Source organism: Asparagus officinalis, chromosome 6, assembly GCF_001876935.1.
Source record: "Asparagus officinalis chromosome 6, Aspof.V1, whole genome shotgun sequence".
NCBI classification, from domain to species: Eukaryota; Viridiplantae; Streptophyta; class Magnoliopsida; order Asparagales; family Asparagaceae; genus Asparagus; species Asparagus officinalis.
In genome coordinates, this window is record NC_033799.1 from 47,492,699 (window position 1) to 47,515,013 (window position 22,315).

Here is a 22,315-nt window from a genome sequence, read left to right on the forward strand (position 1 = left end):
AGTTGTGATATTGTGATTGTAGTTATTTTCCAGGCTCGCGCCAGTGCCTTGTTTCGGCCTGGGGTGGGTCTGAGGTGAGGTGATATCGATATTATTATTTGTTTTCCAGGCTCGCGCCAGCGCCTTGTTTCGGCCTGGGGTGGGTCTGAGGAGCAGTGATATTGGGATTGTTGATTATTTGAGTTGAGTGATAGGATGGTTAGTTACATGACCTTGGTTCTTGGCTAAGTATGAGTTCTTGTGAGATATAAGCTAGTTGTGTTTCCTTTTATACATAGATCGGGATTAATATTTAATTATTTACAATTCGAGACATATGGTATATACATGAGGGTTTCCTTGTTTGGATTATTTCGCTCGACGTACTACGTCTCGAGTTGTAGATTTTTAAGTATTAATTCCATCTAGTGTATGATCATGTTACTTGGATGATTAGACTGATCGCTAGCTTAATACGTCGCGGGCTTGCTCGCGTCCCGATTCCCCGGTATTTTGGGAAGCGGGGCGTGACAGGTTTTTTTGGTGGCCCATGCAGGTCACGGTCCCGAGTCCACACTAGTAAGAATATAGTAGATAATTTAGACGCATATCATATTTCATCCGTGAGACTATTCTTCAGCCATTATTCTATATTCTTGATAGATTTCCTTTCGTCCCTATCTTATCATTTTTTGACTCCGGATCTTCCCACTGTTCCTTGTTTCCTGTCTCCTCTTCTTATGGATATTGTTCCATATCTTTCCTTGGGTTCTTATCTTAATTCCGAGGACGGAATTTGTTTGAAGGGGGGTAGAATGTAAGGACCATGAATTTTTAATACTAGTTAAAATAATTTTTCGGATATTTAAAATATTAAATTATTATTTTCAAATTAGTATTTATGTTTTACTTGATTTCCTAGAATTTTCTATGATTTAATAATACCATTTTATGTTTTACTAATTATAATTTAATTATTGAGGTAAAAACTTTTTAAATAAATATATGTCATCCATTATTATTGTTATTCATTATTATTATTATTATCATTATTATTTGTATTGTATTAATATTCACCTTAGCTTTGTACTTTAGCATATATATAAATATTTGGTTGTTAATATTTTGTTAGTAATATTATTTGATTAATTGTTATTATAATTATCATGATTACGCATATTATATTTGATTTGTATTATTAATCGTGATTGATATTATTTTTTCCACGTGCATGCGTATCTATGTGTATATACCCCTAAACCTAACCCTAATCATCTCCTACCTCTGGCCACAAATCTCTCTCCTTTCATATTCTCTCATTTTCAAATTTCAAAACCAATCAATCAAATATACCCCTAAAATCACGTTGATACTTACAATATCTCTCTCGTACTCAATCTTTTCTCTCCATATATTTTCTCATCTTTTTCTCTCTCTAAATCACAACAAATCCTATCTCTCCCGTACTCCCTCTATCAAAATACACATATAATATTTAAATCATAATCTCCCCTCTTCTCACGTCAATTCTCCCTCTCTCCTCCATTTCCCAAGAGCTTCAGCCAGCTCCCCACCCTCTCCTCCAAGTTCGCCGCTACCTCTCCATCGCCGTTGCGCCGCTCTCCATATATTTTCTCATCTTTTTCTCTCTCTAAATCGCAACAAATCCTATCTCTCCCGTACTCCCTCTATCAAAATACACATATAATATTTAAATCATCATCTCTCCCTCTCTTCTCACGTCAATTCTCTCTCTCTCTTCCCAATAATTCTCCCTCTCTCCATTTCCTCCCAAAAGCTTCAGCCAGCTCCCCACCCTCTCCTCCAAGTTCGCCGCTACCTCTCCATCGCCGTTGCGCCGCCGCTCAGTCTCTCCCCTCCACGTCCAACTCCCCTGCGCTGCCTCCTCGTCGGCCTTCTCTGCTCGACCGCCTCCGCCTTCGCGCTCAACCCGCCGCCTTCACTCGACAACCCAACACTCCGCCGCCTCCAGTCACCGCCCTCAACAACCCAGACCCGAGTTTCCTCTTCGCCGGCAGCCGCTCGACAGACCCAAGCCGTCGCCGTGCCGTCCAGATCCCCGCGAGAGCCTCCCAAGATCCGCTCTCATCCTCACCATCTTCTTCCCGTCGACCGGAGATCCACGCCGACAGCACCACCGTCGCCGTTCGTCGTACTCCTTCGTCTACAACCCACCTCGTCTCCTTCAACCTCAGCGCCTGACCCCCTCTCCGTCAACCTCTAGAGGCGCCGCCCCTCCCTCGTCGTCGACAACTCGCCGTCAACCACCCCAGCTCCTCCTTCCTCCAGCCGAGCTCCGTTCGCCTCCGACCAACCCTCGCCGGCGAACCTGCAGAACCCCTGTCCAGACCCGCTTAGCCTCGTAACGCCGCTGCCTTAACCCAAGGCAAGATCTCACTTCTCTCAAGTTATGAATTTATTTTTATTATCATTTTATACATGGGATGTGTTATTTGATTTCTCTGTGTAGTGAGTAACCAAGGAGATAATGAACATAGATGTGAACAGTAGACTTAAGTTGATGATAATTGTTATTATATGATGTTGGGGATGTTAGTTGGTATACAACAGACCAAATAATGAGAAAATATCGTTGATGATTAATAAAGTATACTACATGTAATAAATGATATGGTTAGAATATGATTGATGATAATATGTACGTGTAAATGCAAGTGTGAAGATAAGATTTATAATGAATGTGAGGGATATGCATGATGAGTTGTTGTAATGGATAATGTGGCATAGATGACGTGTAAGTGGAATAATATAATAGTAGAAGATGAAGATGTGAAGAAAAGGATTATTATATGCAAGGAGTTGAGATATATTTACATTGATCAGGATGATGTATAGTGAGATAAATGAAAATGGATGTAATGTGATAAGCTAGGTAGATGACTGATGTTCATTTTTTTGAATAGATATGATAGGACTTGTGAAACCTACATTTTGATGCTGAAAGGAAACTTGTTGTTTTATCACTTAGTTGTTATCCAATAGGAGAGACTGTACATGAAGACGACTCCTGTTAAAAGTATGAATTATAAGCGTGCTTTCAAGGCATGGCTGTACCCTTGATATCGATATCCCGGTATGAGGTTTTCTTGATTATTATTATTATTATAGCATTGACTAGACGATGCACTCTTGATCGGACGTGTTATGGATCACGATTATTTTCATAGTTTTTGCAGAAGTCGTTCCACGGTTACTCTGTGGTTAGTGCACAATATTTCATGTACAGTTAATTAATATGACAAACATGGGGATATAAAGGGGAATTGGACGAAGAATATAACATTTATATAAACGGGCATATGCGCTTTCTTGATATTGTGAGTTATATATATACTTGGGCCGGAGAGCCAAACTTGACTTGAGGGCGACCCCCGGATGACTTTACGGGGACCTGATTATATATATGAAGATATTCTTCCCCAATTCAAATAACATGTAAAACAAGAATAATATGCTTGCGTGCTTCTGGTGGACCTTGTTAGTTTTGTTGAGATGTAGATCAGTGTTGTTCTTTTCATACATAGATCGGGATTAATATTTAATTATCTGCAATTTGAGACATATGGTATATACATGAGGGTTTCCTTGTTTGGATTATTTCGCTCGACGTACTACGTCTCGAGTTGTAGATTTTTAGGTATTAATTCCATCTATTGTATGCCCCTGTTACTTGGATGATTAGACTGATCGCTAGCAGTTGTATTTCTGTTCATACATAGATCGGGATTAATAATTAATTACCTACAATTTTGAGACATAAGGTATATACATGAGGGTTTCCTTGTTTGGATTATTTTGCTCGACGTACTACGTCTCGAGTTGTAGATTTTTAAGTATTAATTCTATCTAGGGGTATGTCCTTGTTACGCGGATGATTATGGATTCTTATGATCGTTATACTCTAGTGATGGATTGCATCTAGCTTGTTAGTATTCCAGCTGCATGTTTCTATTTATTATTATTGTTATTGCATTGGTCATTCGACCGTTCCTTCTTCCAGATGGATCAGAAGAGCAATCTGAAGCTTAGACTATTTCTTTCTGTAGTAGTTGATGAGCACTAGAACTCTTTAACAGTATTTCTTTAGTTGATAATGAATTTAGTTATTTTATCAGTACTTTTATTATGGACTATGTATTTTATTCCTAGTTGAACCGTTTTTGTAATAAGGGCGTGTTTGACCCATATTTTTATGTGTGGAATGATTTACCTTTGAGGATATGTCTATTTCTTACATTATCTACAAAAGATAATTGTCTTTAATAAATAAATAAATTGTCTTCTAACTGTAGTATTCTTATTAGACTTTCTTTTCCATACTCATCATTCTTGCTAACAAATAACCTATGCATCATATGTAATTTGTCATGGGAACCATAACATACGTTGATGGTATCAGAAATGTATCATATGCTGACAAAGAGGATGATATAAAAAATTATGTGTAAGAAAATATATTGTAATTTCATTAAATGAGTGTACTGAGGAAAAGCTTGAACAACTAAACAAGGAAAATTATTCTACTTCATATCTAAAGTAGAATAATTTATTTTGGTAACATGTTCAATATTTGCAGAAAATATTTTAGAAACCGTGCTTTGCACGGGTCTAAATACTAGTAAGTCTAATAATGAAAAATTAAATGCAAGTCTGACCTCATCTCGAGCGGAGCGGCCTTCGATTGGTATCGTCGCCTCAAGCCGGGGAGTATCAGCAGTTGGGACCAGGCCCGGCCCAAGAGGGGGGGTAGGGGGGGGCGACCGCACAGGGCCCCATTTCAAGGGGGCCCCAAATTTTTAAAAATGCTCATAGTATATTTCTTAATTCTTTCCAATAAGTCTTTTGTTTGTTTAAAAAAGGGCCTAATAATCTAATACTAGCCCACTAAATTAAATAATAATTTATGTCCATTGCCTAAGCCTAACTGCCTAACACCCATGACCCATCTGATTTACATTTTACCGGAAATATACACCAATTAGTACTACAATTATGATTAGTTGCTCATTTGTCTCCTAAAGTTTAGGTATTTAAAAAGTAAAAACTTATAAAGCAAAACTTACAATTAGTGACATCGCTGCTGCAAATGATCGGGAACCAGATATATGATTGTAGGGCAACTTTGATCGACTCTCCTTCGCTTTATAAGATTTTGTCTAATAACCAATATAAAATATATTATTAAAATATATCACAACAAATAAAATTAACATGACAATTTAATAAAGTGATTTGAGATCTATACCTTCCATTCTTCAGTTTCCCACACATCGATCATCGATACCCAATCATTTAAGCATGAATATACATATAAGCATAAATATTGGTATAAGCATGAATATCCTTCTTTAAGCATGAATATACATATAAGCATAAATATTGGTATAAGCATGAATATCCTTCTTTAAGCATGAATATACATATAAGCATAAATATTGGTATAAGCATGAATATCCTTCTTTAAGCATGAATATACATATAAGCATAAATATTGGACCAGATTCATTAACACCCCATATTCATGTCAGACAAGAACTTTCTTGGCCACACACATTTCACATGCCCATTAATAAACCAATGAAAACGACCTCCCAATAAATCAATGGTTAAAGTATCTCTAATTTTAATGGGCTCGGGCAAGGAATTAATTTTAATTCAGAACAACAGAAAGGAGAATACTTTTACTTTTTAACTAAGGAGTTGGAAAGCATAAATAGTTGAATAAATATCCAAGTATCTCTAATTCACATAAACTCAAAACTACAAACTGAAATTCATTTTTCTGCCTAAGAACTAACGGAATTTTTTTTTCCATGTAAGAAACCATTTTTATTTTCGTTTTTCTCCAGAGATAAAACATGAGTTATATTGAATACATGTTATATTCAATACTTGGAAATGATAGAACGTGCAATTCAATGTTCATATGCAACATGGCACAACAAAAATGCATATAGACACATGCATGAGTACAACATGACTGTAGCACAAAGAAACATGTGTACTCACAAACTTAAAACATCCTATAAGAATCTTGCATGCATTCTGATTTTTAACATTGGACCAGATTCATTAACACCCCATATTCATGTCATACAAGAACTTTCTTGGCCACACACATTTCACATGCCCATTAATAGAGTATCTAAGTTACAGATGCCCTGCAATGATGATAAATATGATGCTGACCTTTTCCATAAAATCTTCTGCATACCTAACTGCATACCTAACTGGTTGAATTTTCATTTAGTTTCCAAAGACACTTAGTAAACACATGAGCATTGGAACAAGCATATATTACGAAATATTTATTATCATTTGCCTTTGACGTTGAAGTGGGTTTCTGTTTGAAAGGTTTGACAACATTACATTCTGGAGGAGTAAAGAAGCAGCAGCAGAACATTCAAGCATGGAGCACAGTACAGGGTTGATACAAGCTATTATTTTTTAAGCTGCTGATCGTGATAACATTGGTGGATCTGCTTATGGTGGACAAAGGTCCATATGCTGTACACCTGATCTTGCTAAACTTGAGAGCTGCAGACATGTCTACACATACATATACACGTCTACATATATTATGTATGAGTATTTGTATAGGTATATCATATATGTATCTCCGTGTGTATATGTTTGTATGTGTATGTGTAAACACACATTTCAAGTCTAGCATAATCCACAAGTCATTTAATTGACTCATAGTCCATTTATGCATTATGTGCTCTCTAATTGAATGTGTAATGAAACTGTGCTGTAGAACATTGAAATTGAATAAAAAAATCATGTATCTGTTTGTTTGTATGAGTAAACATACAAACAATATTGCATGTGATTTATGGCTACATGTATCTGTTTGTATGAGTAAACATATGTAAGATTCTCTCTTATATGTATGAGAATATCTTGGAGTTCAACCAGAGCAATGGTTGCAGTCAATAAGCCAAACCCATAAAGACAGTGGTACAAACAAGACCCATGTGTTTAAAACGCAAGTAACACTCATGAATTGTATAAAATTTCTATAAAGACAGTTTTGTGTACTAAATCAAATAAAGGCACAAACACAAAGTCCAGTACTACCAATTGGATTAAAAAAAAAATCTTTGAGAAATGGAGAGTCACGCTAATGAAGAGTCTCCTTCATAAGAAATCGTGGCAGGGTAAAGGGTCCAAGCTTTCAATTGATATATCACAGAACATATAAATGATTTCTAATCTAAAGATAAAACCCCATGTAAAATTTTGATCATTTTTCTTCCCAACAAAAATTCCAACAAATAAGCAAAGCTTAACTCACCACGTTTCAAATAAATCAGCTGCACAACTTCATGTCGAAATGGCCATACTTTGTACATATTCATCGATAACAACCCAAAGTTGTCTGACATTTTTTGAGATCTAACTCTTTGCACATTCGATCCCTCCAAAAGCTGGAGTTAAAAGTAAAATACTAATTTCTAAACAAGAATCTTAATAGATAACCTATTAAATCTAAAGTGTCATCAACTAAAATGTTTTCCTTGTCCTTCAAATTTCTCATTATCTTAAATATCTACTTTTATGCCTACAAATTCTCACTGTGTTTGTGAAACCTTTACAAGGAGACAAAAAATGATGTGGATGTCAATGGTTTATGGAGCCTATCATTTCAATGAAGTACTTTGATCACAAAAATTCACAATGAGAATTATATCGAAGGTTTATATATTGTATCCTTTTCAATTGCATTTGTATTTGCATGTACCCAGAAGGAACTAGAAATAACACAAGATGCTAACATCCTTAGAATATGCACAACTACTACTAGAGTAATAGCGATACCAACATCGCTGCTTATTTTGGAACAACATAAACAATTAGCTTTTCAAATTCAATTCAATTATTGTAGGTTATAAATGCAAAAAAAAAAATCTAAACTACTCATTAATAAGTGGTCCATGCTACTCTTTTGTACATTGTCTTGGTAAATAGTTGAGACTTGACATATAGCTGCTACTGTTGACTTTAGCAAATAAGGAGTTTACATAAGGTAGAAGAAATTAAAAGGCGTGTAGGATTTCTGTGTGTGAAGGAGTAGGATGCATGTAAGACCTTTGCCATACTCGGCCAGCAAATAAGGAGTTTACATAAGGTAGAGTTCTTCCCACCTCGTTGACTGCAAGCATAAAAGAGATTTTTAAAAAAAAAAATCTAATACTGCTGATTGCTAACGGTTATGCCAACTTCCGACTTCCTTTTCAACGTCTCAAGATTTGAATTTTTAAAAAAAAATGCTATTTGCTCTCCGACAAATGATCAAATGGGTTCTGCGTTGAGCGGGAGGAGGAGGAGGAGAGGCGGCGAGATCCGACGGAGGCGGCGGTGAACTTCGACGAAGGCGGCGATGAACTTCGACGGAGGCAGCGAACTCCGACGGAGGCAGCGATCTCCGACGATGGCGGCGGTGAGCTTCGACGAAGGCGGCGAACTTCAGATCAGAGAAAATAAATGGGGGGAATTTTCTGGGCTTAGCGACGCTGATAAACAAAGAACCGTCGTAAAAAATGTAAACTTTAGCAACGCCAAGGAGGAACGTCGGGAAAATAATACTTTTAGCGACGTTAGCCTAATAAGTCACGATAAATGCATACTATTAGCGACGCTAATCTTAAAACGTCGCTAAAAAGCTATACTTTTGCCTACGAAAATAAAAAAACGTCGAGAAATCCATAACTTTTACCGACGCTAAGTTAAAACGTCGTTAAAAATATACACTTTTAGCGACGCTAATTATTAACGTCGGGAAATATATATTTTTTGGCGACGCTAACTAAAAGCGTCGGGAAAAACATAATTTTTGGCTACGTTTTTAACCATGCGTCGGAAATAAGCGTCGGGAAAAGTGCAATTTATTGTAGTGCCTTAAGGATAGCAATACACACAGATTAATCATATGTGCCCACAAATAGATTTAATTAGATTTAAATCCTACATTTTCTTTCTAGATTTAACAAAACTGAGGATCATCTGCCATATAAGTCCAATATGTATCACTTCACAGTTTACTAATACAACACATGTTTAATGGAATTGGTTTTAGAAGGCAACATCCATCAGCCATATAAGTGCACTCTACTAGGCAAAATGTTTCATGTCCAGTTAATTAGACAAACTAAAAACTATAGTGGAGTTTTGGAAATTACGATAATTGTGTTAAAAGTTTTGAACGAAATGAAGACTGGATAAAATGAAGACAGGATAAAATGAAGACTGGATACATCCGTATGTTGTGTAAAGTTCGAATTTCCTCTAGTGGCATGAATAACAATCTGGTGGCATGAAATGAAGACTGAATAAATTATGATTGCTCTAGTTTATTTCTGTATCCTGCCTTTAGACAATCATCTACACTTCAGCTGCTATAATTCTAATCGAGGATTGAATTGCTTTTATGATATAATCATACTTCTATTTTGTTTTTATTTTTTCTTAAATATATCTACTTTTGCATTGTCGACTTACAGTTGACTACTTTGAATCGTGTAGAATCGAGTCATCGAGGAGACAACCTTATTAGGGGTCGATTCAACCACGGAGGACGATGCACTTTCTTTCACCCACATGTTAGATTCCCTGCATGGAGGGCATCACGATGGTTATGAAAGAGTCATGGGCATTGGTGCCATTCGGACTTACTTGAGGGCGTCCTCCATAGCGGAAATCGACACTTCTAATAAGGAGCTACATCATGAGTTGGCTGAGCTTAGAGCTCGGGTAGCTGAGATGGGTAGTCTCAAGAGGAGCTTAGGTCTCACATGCAGTGGATTAATAACAATATGGTACATATGCTAATATACACACACTCTCGCATGCACATGTACACTGGCATACACAAATATACATACATTTAATACTTATACACACGTAAACATACACATCGACTTAACACTCAGACATGTATGCACTCATACATTGCTATTACTTTATAGGTTAATTCTCTGGCGCTCGTCCTGCTCCAATTCCTTAGCTCATTGCTGATATACCACATTTTGCTCGTCCTGCTCAAATTCCTCAGCCCGCTGTTGATATACCACATTCTGCTCGGCCTACTTCGACTGCTAACACTTCTACTTCTAGTGCTCAAGGTTTGTTACAAGAGAATATTGCTAGGATATTTGTAGACTTGAGGCGTTCGGGCTGTTCCAGGAGAACATTCTTCGAGGAATTTCTTCTGTTCCTTGACTAGATGGATCAGGTCACTCATATCTTATATTTTGAACGTATGAGACATTTTGGATATTAGAGACATATATAATATTGGATGCTTTTTATTGTGAGATATTGAGTAATCATTATGTATGTATATGTTTTGTCTCTAATATTATATATTACGCAATCATTGTGTATGTATATATAATATTGGATATTTAGTTCCGTTTGAGACATTTTTGTGTATGTGTATGTTTTCCATTTCATTGTGAGATATTGAGAAATCATTGTGTGAGATGTGTATATTAAATATAAGTAGGTAGATAAATAAAATAGCCAAAATAAAAAAATATTAAAAATTAACAGTCCAAACGGTTGAAACCATTTGGACATTGAATAGGTCAAACAGTTTTAACCGTTCGGATAGAGTTTTGTCCAAACGGTCTAAATAGTTTGGCCAAAACTCTATCCAAACGGTTAAAACCGTTTGGATAGATTTTTGGCCAAACAGTTGTAACCTTTCGGACAAAACTCTGTCCAAACGGTTTAAGCCGTTTGTAAATTTACTAAAATCCTAAACGGTTACATACATTTGGGACACTGTCCAAACGGTTGTAACCATTTGGGATTTTATCCAAACGGTTACAACCGTTTGGGCGACCGTTAAGGTAAACTCATCCCCAACGACTTCTGCCTAAACAATTTTTTTTGGGCAAAACGGTTGTAACCGTTTAGGGCTGCATTTGCCTAAACGGTTCCAACCGTGTGAACAGATCTGTTTTGTACTAGTGTAAACGCGTAGAGAACCGTATAAGAACTGAAGGTATCTCTATCATTTGATTTTATTAGTGTTAATATCCTTTTTATTTTCTAATATCCTTTCTTGTTTCATATTTTTCTAGATGCAGGGCTACCACGAGCATGTAAGAAGACTCGGAGGACGAATAAAGCCCATCAATCAAGGCCCCCCATCAATCGAGGCCCAATCCTGAGATAGATGAGTCGGCATTACCTCTGCATTTTGATCAGGAGTTCCGCATAATTGGCCACAATGCTGAGCGATTTGGGCAGTATATTAGGCAGATAAGCCGTTGATTCTTGGACTTTCCACTTCATCTGAACTGGTGTGCATATCATGAGCGTTCATTTGAAAACTTCTTCCTCGAAGCTCAGGTTTAGAGACATTTTTAATTTGTAATATCGAGATAATTTAGTATCATTTGGTACCTATATACTCTAATACATTAATTTTGTTGAAATATGCAGAAAGATTATGAGTTTCTGCCACAAGATCCTTATTGTCCCCTCAACCTTCCTGTTATCTATCAAGGCATAAAAACAAAGATGCAGGAGAGGGTTCGAGGCAATCAGAATCAGGTGAAGACGAAGTGCTATGCACTATGGTTGAAGACCCCAGAAGAGATGAGACGTGCTCTCTTCAAGGAAAAGGTGTTTGAAGGGATTGCTGAAAAGTGGTAGGATGACATATGCAAGTTTTATTCTTCTAAGAGCAAGCAGGTATATATTTAACAATAAATATGATGTCTAGTATATACTTAGTATCGGATTGAAATCTAATTCTATACTTAGTATCGGATTGAAATCTAATTCTTACTTTTACGTGTAGGCAGAGGCAAAACGAAATAAGGTGAATCGAGAATCTAAGAAGCGAGGTCGAGCAACCTATACAGGTGGCTCAAGGAGCATGGTTCGAGCAAAACAGAGAGTGGTATAAAGTATTCTTTGAGTTTTAAAAAATACATTTCTTTATTTATAATATGATATGTTATACATATTTTTTTTTTGTTGAGTTACAGAGAGCTCAAATCGAAGAATCGGGTGGCTCCTCAAGTACCTTGAAGGAGTATTTGGGTACCCACACGACATTAGTGAATCCAACAAGTGACACATACTCATGTATATATCCTGACTCCCAAACTCAAGAGTATTACATAAGTGTTCATTTTTTTTACTAATTCAAACGGTTTTCTTAAGTATATTTAGAATAATATTGCTTAGTTACATTTGAATACTTTACGTGATATAGGACCGGGTGATAGAAAAGGCAAAATCATTAGGCGCCGACCAAGAACCCAAGTTTGCCGCGATGACCAAAGTTTTAGATGATGTACATGAAGGGCATCACGACGGTTATGGGAGCGACTTTGGTCATGATGTCAGTGGATTTTATTTGACGACTTCCTCCACTCCGATATTTGCCACTCCTCCTGATGTCCTTCGCGAGATGGCCGAGCTTAAGTCCAGATGGAACGACTTACCCAACTAGTACGTATGCAAAAAAAACCCTCAATATTATCGCATTCCCTTACACACTCTCACTCATACACCCGTATTACAAACTTTGTTGGCTTTCATGCGCTAAACGGTAAGTATGGATGCATTTTGTAAATTATAATTTTAGTTGCATCCTTCTGCCTCTTGTACCTACAAAAATATATACTGCATCAATAGTACCTAATTCTCCACTAAGGTGACAATTGCCAGTGGGATGATTCATGGAAAATATCACTGCTAAAAAAACTGATACAATTTGAAGACTCCAATTAAAGTTAACATATATGAAAATGAAATAAATATTCTTTACTGTACAAGAAGTACGTAGCTTCTTAAACAAGTATCAAATGGCATTTTGCTTTTGTGTCTGCTAATGCTCGGGAATTTCATACAGGCAACTATAGTGATTATGCCTATACAATCTAGACAGAGAGAATGGAAGAACAAGACAATTACCAACCACTCCCTATCCCCTTGTAAGCCATCAGGGTTCAACGCTTTAACAGCAACTAGAGAGGAATTAAAACCTGGTCTGACAGTTTCATCTATTAACACTTGTTGATAATAGTGTTAGTAGTGAGTTTTTAATCCCACATTGGTTGTGAGAACACACCTCACCCTCCTCTACTCGTATAAATATTGTTGCGCGCAGCGAAAATTTCGACAGCACTTCGACAGCACAACAAGAGAGTCAGGTCGCAATAAGAATTCTCGTTTCACCAAGAAAACAAGAACCTTAAGCAAAATATCTCAACAAAGTGGGATATCAGCTATTCTTCTCATCAGTTCTAGGACCGACCTGTCGAGGGAACCTAAATAAGCTATTACAAATCACACAAATAGCGAGACAAGCAATTTTACGTGGTTCGGCAAATTGCCTACGTCCACGGGGAGAGGATGGGAAGATTCTACTAAATCAAGGAGAGTACAAAGGGTTACAATCTCACAAAACTCACAAACTAACCCTCAACCAAAGCTCTCAACTTGCTCACAATATCTCCCTCTTACAATACTCAAAAATCTCTCTAATCTTTGATTACAACTCTCCTCCCTTTTGATGATTGATTCTAATCTCCATATATATAGAAAAACTAAAACCAAAACAGATTAGGAATCCTAAAATCAAAAACAAAACAAATTAGGAATCCTAATAATCTCATGTTACCAAAATAGATTAGGAATCCTAATAACCTCATGTTACCAAAATAGATTAGGAATCCTAATAGATTAGGAATACTGCTATCCAACAATTCTCCACCTCAGCGAAGTATTCCCAAAACTGAGCCGACACCAACATGAGCACCAATGCGTCATCTCACCAAATTCGGCTATACCAATGTGGTTGCCTACGTACCCCCTCTCCCAAGGGATCAAACCATCTGTAGTTCATCCAAATAGTCGTCAATGGCCTCAACAATCACGAATGTGTAACAAGTTTCGACAATGATCAAACTTGTTGCTCGGAACCACCTCAGTATCCGTCGGATTATCCTTCGTGTGGATTTTTACAATCTCCGCATCGCCATCTTCAAGAACATCTCGAACGAAGTGATAACAAACATCAATATGCTTCGCCCTCGCATGAAAAATCTAATTCTTGGCCAAATAGATAGCACTCATGCTATCACAATGAATAGTGACGGACCGCTGCGATATACTAAGTTCTTTCAAAAGTCCTCGAAGCCAAATAGCCTCCTTCACAGCCTCTGTAATTGCCATATACTCTGCCTCCGTTATAAACAAAGTCACCGTAGACTGTAAAGTGCATCTCCAACACACCGGCGCATGGGTCAAAGTAAACACATATCCCGTCGTAGACCGGTGCTTATCTAAATTTCCGGCATAATCCGAATCAACATAACCAATGCATAACTGCCCCTCTCATAAACCAAACCAACATTGAGTGTACCTCAAATGTACCTCAAAATCTGTCTAACATCATCCCAAATGACCCACTCATGGATCGTGCATGTATCTCGAAACCATACTCACCACCTGTGACAAATCCGGCCTCGTACATACCTTCGCGTACATCAAGCTCCCAACCGCGCTTGCATATGGAGTTTTCGACATTAACTCTCGATCTTCAATTGACTTGGTGAAAGACCACATGAAAGCGTCAAATGGACTCCCAAAGGTACACCAGCTGGCTTCGTATCTATGCTAGCATGGAATCGATGTAAAACCTTCTTCAAATAAGCCACCTGTGTCAAACAAATTCTATCATTCTTCTTGTCTCTGTCGATCTCCATCCCTAAAATGCGCTTCGCCTCACCTAAATCCTTCATTTCAAACTCCTTTGAAAGTTGTGTCTTCAACTCATCTATAGCAGATCTGGAAATAGAGGCAACCAACATGTCATCGACATAAAATAACAAATAGATGTACGCACCTCCTTTTAACTTGCGGAAATATATGCAATGATCAAACTGACTCCGAGTGTACGAATGACCAATCATAAAACCATCGAATCGCCTATACCATTGTCGAGGAGACTACTTCAAACCGTATAGCGATTTCTTCAACCTGCAAACCAACTTATATTTTCCTGCAGCTCGGAATCCCAATGACTGAGTCATATATATTTCTTCATCAAGATCATCATGAAGAAATGTCGTCTTCACATCCAATTGATCTAACTCCAAACCATACTGTGCCACCAAAGCTAGCAAAATCTGAATCGAAGAGTGCTTCACCACCGGAGAGAAAACCTCATTATAGTCAATACCTTCCTTCTGTGCATAGCCCTTCGCAACTAACCTAGCTTTGAACCTTAATGGAGTGCCCTAAATGTCCTCTTTCTTCGTATATACCCACTTGCAACCAATTGTCTTCCGCCCCTTTGGAAGCTCAACAAGCTCCCACGTATTATTCTTATGAAGAGATTTCATCTTCTCCTGCATAGCTACATGTCACGAATCAGCCTCCGAACTCTGGTCGGCCTCTTTGAAAGTAGTAGGTACAAACTCATCGATACTCTCCACCGGAAGTGCATACGTAACTGTATCGGCATACCGTGTTGGCATTCGTATGTCTCTCCTCTGTCTCCGAACCGTAATAGAATCTTGAACCTGAGTCGTCGGTTCCTAATCCTGTACATCAGTACCCGTATCCTCCGTGTCACCGTCGTGCTCGTCTGGCGTCACCTCACTCGGCACTCTAATGGATACTGTACCATCTGAAAAATGTGGAGCTGCATCGATCTTCACCACCTGTGATATCTCCTCCGTCGGGTCGCTCTCCACCTGATGAGAGCTAGGAAGCTTTAAGATAGAAGCCTCATCAAACGTGACATCTCTACTCAGCACAATCTTCCTATCAACTGGATCTCAAATCTTGTATCTCTTGACACCACGCTTGAATCCTACAAACATGGCCTTCCTAGTTCGAGGTTCTAATTTATCTATTTTCACATGATAAAATACAGAAAATCCAAATACCTTGAGCTGGTCATAATTGTGTGCTGGCTCTCCCGACCACTTCTCCATAGGGGTTTTCTCCTTAATCGCAGATGAAGACAGCCTATTAATGAGGTGGCTCGCATATGTAAGTGCCTCAGTCCAAAAGATCTTCTTTAAACCACTCTGCAATAATAAACATCGGATCTTCTCCAGCAAAGATCAATTTAGCTTCTCTGCTACCCCATTCTACTGCGGTGTATGACTAACCGTGAAGTGCCTCTCTATACCCTCGTCTTGACATAGCTGCAGGAAGGGGTCTGAAGTATATTCACCATCGTTGTCGGATCGCAACGTCTTGATCTATCTCCCAGTCTGCAATTCTAATCTCTTCTTCCACTCCACAAACAAATCTAGCACTTCATTCTTATGCTTCATGGTGTACACCCAACAACGTCTAGAATAGTCATCAACAAACGTAACGAACTAATATCGATCACCAATTGATACAGTCTTGGTGGGACCTCAAACATCTGTGTGCACATAGTCCAGAATGCCCCTTGTCCTATGAATGGTCGTCCCGAACTTCACATTCGTCTTCTTGTCAAGAACACAATGCTTATAGAATTCTACTTTACCACTCTTGGCTCCCTTCAATAGTCATTGCTTATACAAGGCTTGCAGTGACTTCTCACCTGTGTGCCCCAACCTATAGTGTCAAAGTCTACTCATGTCTGTCTCTGAAATAGCTGAAGTTACCTGGCCAATTTTGGTGCTTCCCTTCAGATAATACAAGTTTCGACTGCGGATTCCCTTCATCACCACCAAAGATCACTTAGTAATCTTTGCTACAGCATTTTCAAAGGTCACATTGAATCCCTTTGCCTCCAAAGCTTTAACTGAGATAAGATTCTTCTTCAGCTGAGGAATGTATCTCACCTCCTTTAATTCACAGACTACTCCATCGTGCATCCGAATTCGCACGGTACCTATCCCACAAATGTCACATGATTGATCATTTCCCATGACTACAACACCCCATCAAGTCTCTCAAATGATGCAAACCAATCTCGTCTATGGGTCACATGATAAGTAGCGCCAGAATCAAGCATCCAATCCGATGCATCCAAATGATTCACCTCCAGAGTAATCAAAAGAGAAAAGCTCGAATCATCGGAATTATCGCCTTTCGCAACATTCACCTCATTGGCTTTTGGACCCTTTTTCTTGCTATACTCCTTTTTGATCTTTGGACAATCTCTTTTTCAATGCCCCTGCTCCTTGCAGAATGCACATTGGTTCTTTCCTAGCAGGTGACGACCCCTTGACTTTGACCTTCCTCTATTACCACCTTTCGAATATGGGCTTCTACCTCTCGTCAACAAGGCCTCGCCTGAAGTACTAGCATGGAAAGTCTCCTTGTCCTTCCTCCTCAAATCATAATTCGTCAATGCATTAGTAACTTCACTATAACTGATAGAAGATCTCCCGTTCAACAAAGTGAGCACAAAGGTGTCATACTCCTCATCCGGTAAGGAGCCCAATAAGATAATAGCCTTATACTTATCCGATATCTTCTCATCAATATTCGCTAAGTCCGACAACAACTTCGTATAGTTGTTCACGTGAGCCGCAAGCGAGGTGCCTCTGGACATCTGAAATCTGAATAACCTACGTAGGAAATGCAACATGTTCTCAACATCTTCGTAAGGTACTTATTGTTAAGAATTTCTCATATCTTCATCGCAGACGTCACCCCAATCACATCATACTTCAGCTCCTGTTCCAAACAGGACCTGATCACCCCACAAGCGTTCATATTCATCTTTTCCCATATCGTCTCTTCATATTTTGGTGGTCTCTCGTGGACTATGATAGTCTCCTCCAAGTTCTGAGCATTGAGCGCATCTTGTACGTCGCTCATCCACAAACCAAAGTTGATTTTACCGTCATATTTCACCACACTAATTTTGGTATTCGGAAAACCAACTTGAACTGTACTCGCCATCGACTTGCTGCTTTTACCTTCTTCTCCCATTGCAAACCAACTCTAAGTTGTAGAGAAAGAATCAAACTTTGATAGAAATTAAGAATTACTCAACTGAACCCTAGATCGGATTCCAAACAGATCTCCTGTCCATACGAGGAAAGCAAAATCTCTAACGGCAACTCTTAATGCTATCTCCACCGAAGCCTAGAACTCCAAGAACCAAGCTTCACACAAGAATCTTCCTCCACCTAAAAAACCCTAGATCTGAAATCTGGGCTCTGATACCACTTGTTGCGCGTAGCGGAAATTTCCGCAGCACTTCGGCAGCACAACAAGAGAGTCAGGTCGCAATAAGAATTCTTGTTTCTCAAAGGGAACAAGAATCTGAAGCCTAATATCTCATCAAAGTGGGATATTAGCTCTTCCTCTCGTCAGCTCTAGGACTGCGCGTCGAGGGACCCTAAAAGCTATTACAAATCACACAAAAGCAGTACAACCAATTTTAACGTGGTTCGGCAAATTGCCTACGTCCACGGGGCAAGGAGGGGGGACCTTCTTCTCCCATTGCAAACTAACTCCAAGTTGTAGAGAAAGAATCAAACTTTGATAGAAATTAAGAATTACTCAACTGAACCCTAGATCGGATTCCAAACAGATCTCCTGTCCATACGAGGAAAGCAAAATCTCTAACGGCAACTCTTAATGCTATCTCCACCGAAGCCTAGAACTCCAAGAACCAAGCTTCACACAAGAATCTTCCTCCACCTAATTTCAAAACCCTAGATCTAAAATCTGGGCTCTGATACCACTTGTTGCGCGCAACGAAAATTTCAGCAGCATTTCGGCAGCACAACAAAAGAGTCAGGTCGCAATAGGAATTCTCGTTTCACCAAGGAAACAAGAACCTTAAGCAAAATATCTTAACAAAGTGGGATATCAGTTCTTTCTCTCATCAGTTCTAGGACTGACTTGTCGAGGGAACCTAAATAAGCTATTACAAATCACATAAATAGCGAGACAACCAATTTTACGTGGTTCGGCGAATTACCTACGTCCACGGGGAGAGGATAGGGAGATTCCACTAAATCAATGAGAGTACAAAGGGTTACAATCTCACAAAACTCATAAATTAACCCTCAACCAAAACTCTCAACTTGCTCACGATATCTCTCTCACAATGCTCAAAAGTCTCTCTAATCTCTGATTACAACTCTTCTCTCTTTTGATGATTGATTCTAATCTTCATATATATAAAAAAAACTAAAACCAAAACAGACTAGGAATCCTAAAACCAAAAACAAAACAAATTAAGAATCATAATAATCTCATGTTACCAAAATAGATTAGGAATCTTAATAACCTCATGTTACCAAAATAGATTAGGAATCCTAATAGATTAGGAATACTGCTATCCAACAAATATATGTGCACACTCAATATTCAACTTAAGGGAAATTTACCCAAGCTCTCTTACTTTAACAACACCTATGCAGACAATTCCGAGTAGGATAGAAGAGAAATCAGGCAGCGATTCATTACATGGGTCCATACCAATCACTATTTATGACAATGGTATATAAATTAAGTTTAAGATTCTAGGCCCAAGCTTCAGATCGACTGTGGTCTACATCTTATTTAAATTCAGGTATGAACTGAAATCAGACCTGAATGGGCAACTTTAATTTTCTTATTTTAATATTGTTTCTTTCATTCGTGACCTTGTATCAATGAAAAATTCAGTCTAGATCAATTTTTCTCTTTGATCCCCCCGCAACTTTCTTCCCTTTGTTGTGGTTTTGTTTTCTTCAACCTTATGAAGATTTTCCTGGTGGAGACCAGTAGGTCAACAACCTCCATTTCTCGCACGATTATCTGCCATCTTTTCGTTGATTACAAAATGCTGCCGTATTTAGATGCTATTTGCTTATTATATGTATTACTTATGGTTATACTGTGTGATATCGTAGTGCCTATCTGTATCTGTGGATTGTTATGAAGACAACTTGCAAAAATGAAAGGACTGGAGCACATTGAATCGAGTAAGAAATTTAAACATGGGAACAGAAAATATATATTTAAATTTTGAAGGACAGGAAACTGATTACAACTTTTTATAGACAAGGCAGTTACTCAGTGGAGCATGGCAACTTTTATAGACAGGAAGCTGATTACATATCATAGTGCAGTCTCTTTTTCCTGATTTCATTAAAATCAATTTGCTTATAACTTGTTGTATTTCTTATTTGACCTTCCAGAGACCTGAGACTGATCACTTAATTAGCTATATGCACTTTGAAGTGGCCTGCTTATTCTAATAAAATGCATTGCAATACTGTTGCTTTGATTCTTCTGATCATGTATATGAATCACTACATGATTTCTCTTCTATCCTATTCTGATTCAGTTGATCATATTGACATTTTCCATGGGTATGTACCAATCACTATTTATGATGTATATAGTGTGAATTTGATTTATTACATGTATTATTTTACAGATTGATTCTCAGACCACTCATCCACCACCAGTTGTTCCTGCTACTACTACACCGACTTTTGCCCATCCTTCTCCTGATGCTCAGGGTTCTACATCTGCTGCTCAATGTTCTCCTCAGGATATTTCAACACAAAACCCTCTTCCTAGTCGATTGGGAGGCGTGCTGGGGGGCATCTTTAGGGACTTTACATGGGAGGGATATAGCGAATGTTTCGCAAAGCTTTTGCTAATTATTTTCGATTAAGTCAGTCGTGACTTGTACTTTTAAGTAACATACTTAACATATTTGTATATTTCAGGTGTCCTCATTATGTTTGGGACTTGAGTAATTTATAAGTTGTTGTATTCTGATTCTAGTCAATATTTTATTTTGACTTTATGCGTGGGAATATATATGTTGTGAACAGGTATATTATTTATTTTTGTGGGAAATGAATTATATGTAAACATGGCAAGAGGAATCAGTAAAAAATGAAAAACACAAGCACCAACGGTTGGGACCGTTTGTGCAAGTTTTGGAACTGCTAGCGCACGAAACTTGCACCAACGGTTTGAACCATTGGTGCTTTTGTTGTGCACCAACGGATGGAACCATTTGTGCAAGATTCAGCACCAACAGTTATACCCGTTGGTGTTGATACTTGCACCAACGGTTCAAACCGTTGGTGTCATGTTTTTATAATTTAAATTATGTTTTGAATATTTAACTAAATATTTACTTGTACCAATGATCTAAACAGTTGGTGCAGAGCTTTCACCTGTTAGGTCCGTTTCAGCCTCAATGCTTGTTGCACCAACGGGTGTTTATTTTTCCCCAACGGTTATGACCGTTGGGGACATCACCGGCCCCAACGGTTATAACTGTTGGGGCAGACATCCTTCATACTAGTGTTGGATGAATGTGACACATTATCTTATCATAAATAGTTGGGAATTAACTGAGATGAAACTAGCTATGCCAGAGTGTTTTCCTTATTGAGCCTGCTCGACTACTATCCACCCATTTTGACATGAGCATCCTACTCTTACAGTAGCATTACTGGTGATACATCAATTCGTCAGTGCTAACAATTTGTGGCTCTATTATTTTTCATCTTGAGCCACATATTAGTGAAATTGTATCACATACACATATATGTATGTGTGTGTCTATATATATATATATATATATATCATACTCCCATTAAAAGCACGAGTTCGGAAAAATCTTTCGATAGATAAAAATACCCTTGAAATTTAAATATTATTCCATTAATTAAGAGTAAGTTGATAAATTATTGAATTCTTATTGGATATACATAGTAAAGATAAGGATACAATTTAAAATTGAAATGTAACACGAAATAAAATTATTTAATGCCAAATTTATAAATGTCTACAAAATAAAGGGCATGTATGCAAAAACCAGATAAATTAATGAGACAAATAATGTCTACCTCAAATGTCGAACCCGGGAATAACATAGACCTAAAAATATACATAATGTGAATGGAATATTTACAAAATCCACCAAACATATTAAAGAGACAAAAGACATTCTCAAAATTATTTTTAAAAAAAATAAGCAAAATAAAAAAACATACTACCTTTAAAAGAACGAGTTCGAGAAAAGCTTTTCATAATCAAAATTACCCTGTACTATTTTAAATATTTAATTTAAATTATAATCTATCTTAATCATACTCATATTCTATCTTAATACCACATGAACTATCTATAGCTCAACAATTTAAATAAGATTAATAAAATATAGTATCAGTTTATTACATGAAGTATTACCAGAAAAAGAAAAAAGTTTTAAAAATTAGACAAAATACTCTCAAAAGTTTAAAATTATAGAAATTAAAAGCTGAAAATTTAGAACTTGGCAAAGAAAAGAGTAATTGTGTGATATTCTTTCATTAAGATATATAAATATAACTTATAA

At 37.7% G+C, this 22,315-nt stretch overlaps 1 long non-coding RNA gene across 1 annotated transcript; it reads right to left on the reverse strand.

The window, feature by feature from the left end:
* On the reverse strand, positions 5,085–5,314 carry LOC109844165. Its single transcript, XR_002247885.1, has 2 exons — positions 5,267–5,314; positions 5,085–5,177 (listed from the first exon to the last, which is right to left on the reverse strand). It is a non-coding gene; the product is annotated as an uncharacterized LOC109844165 (long non-coding RNA).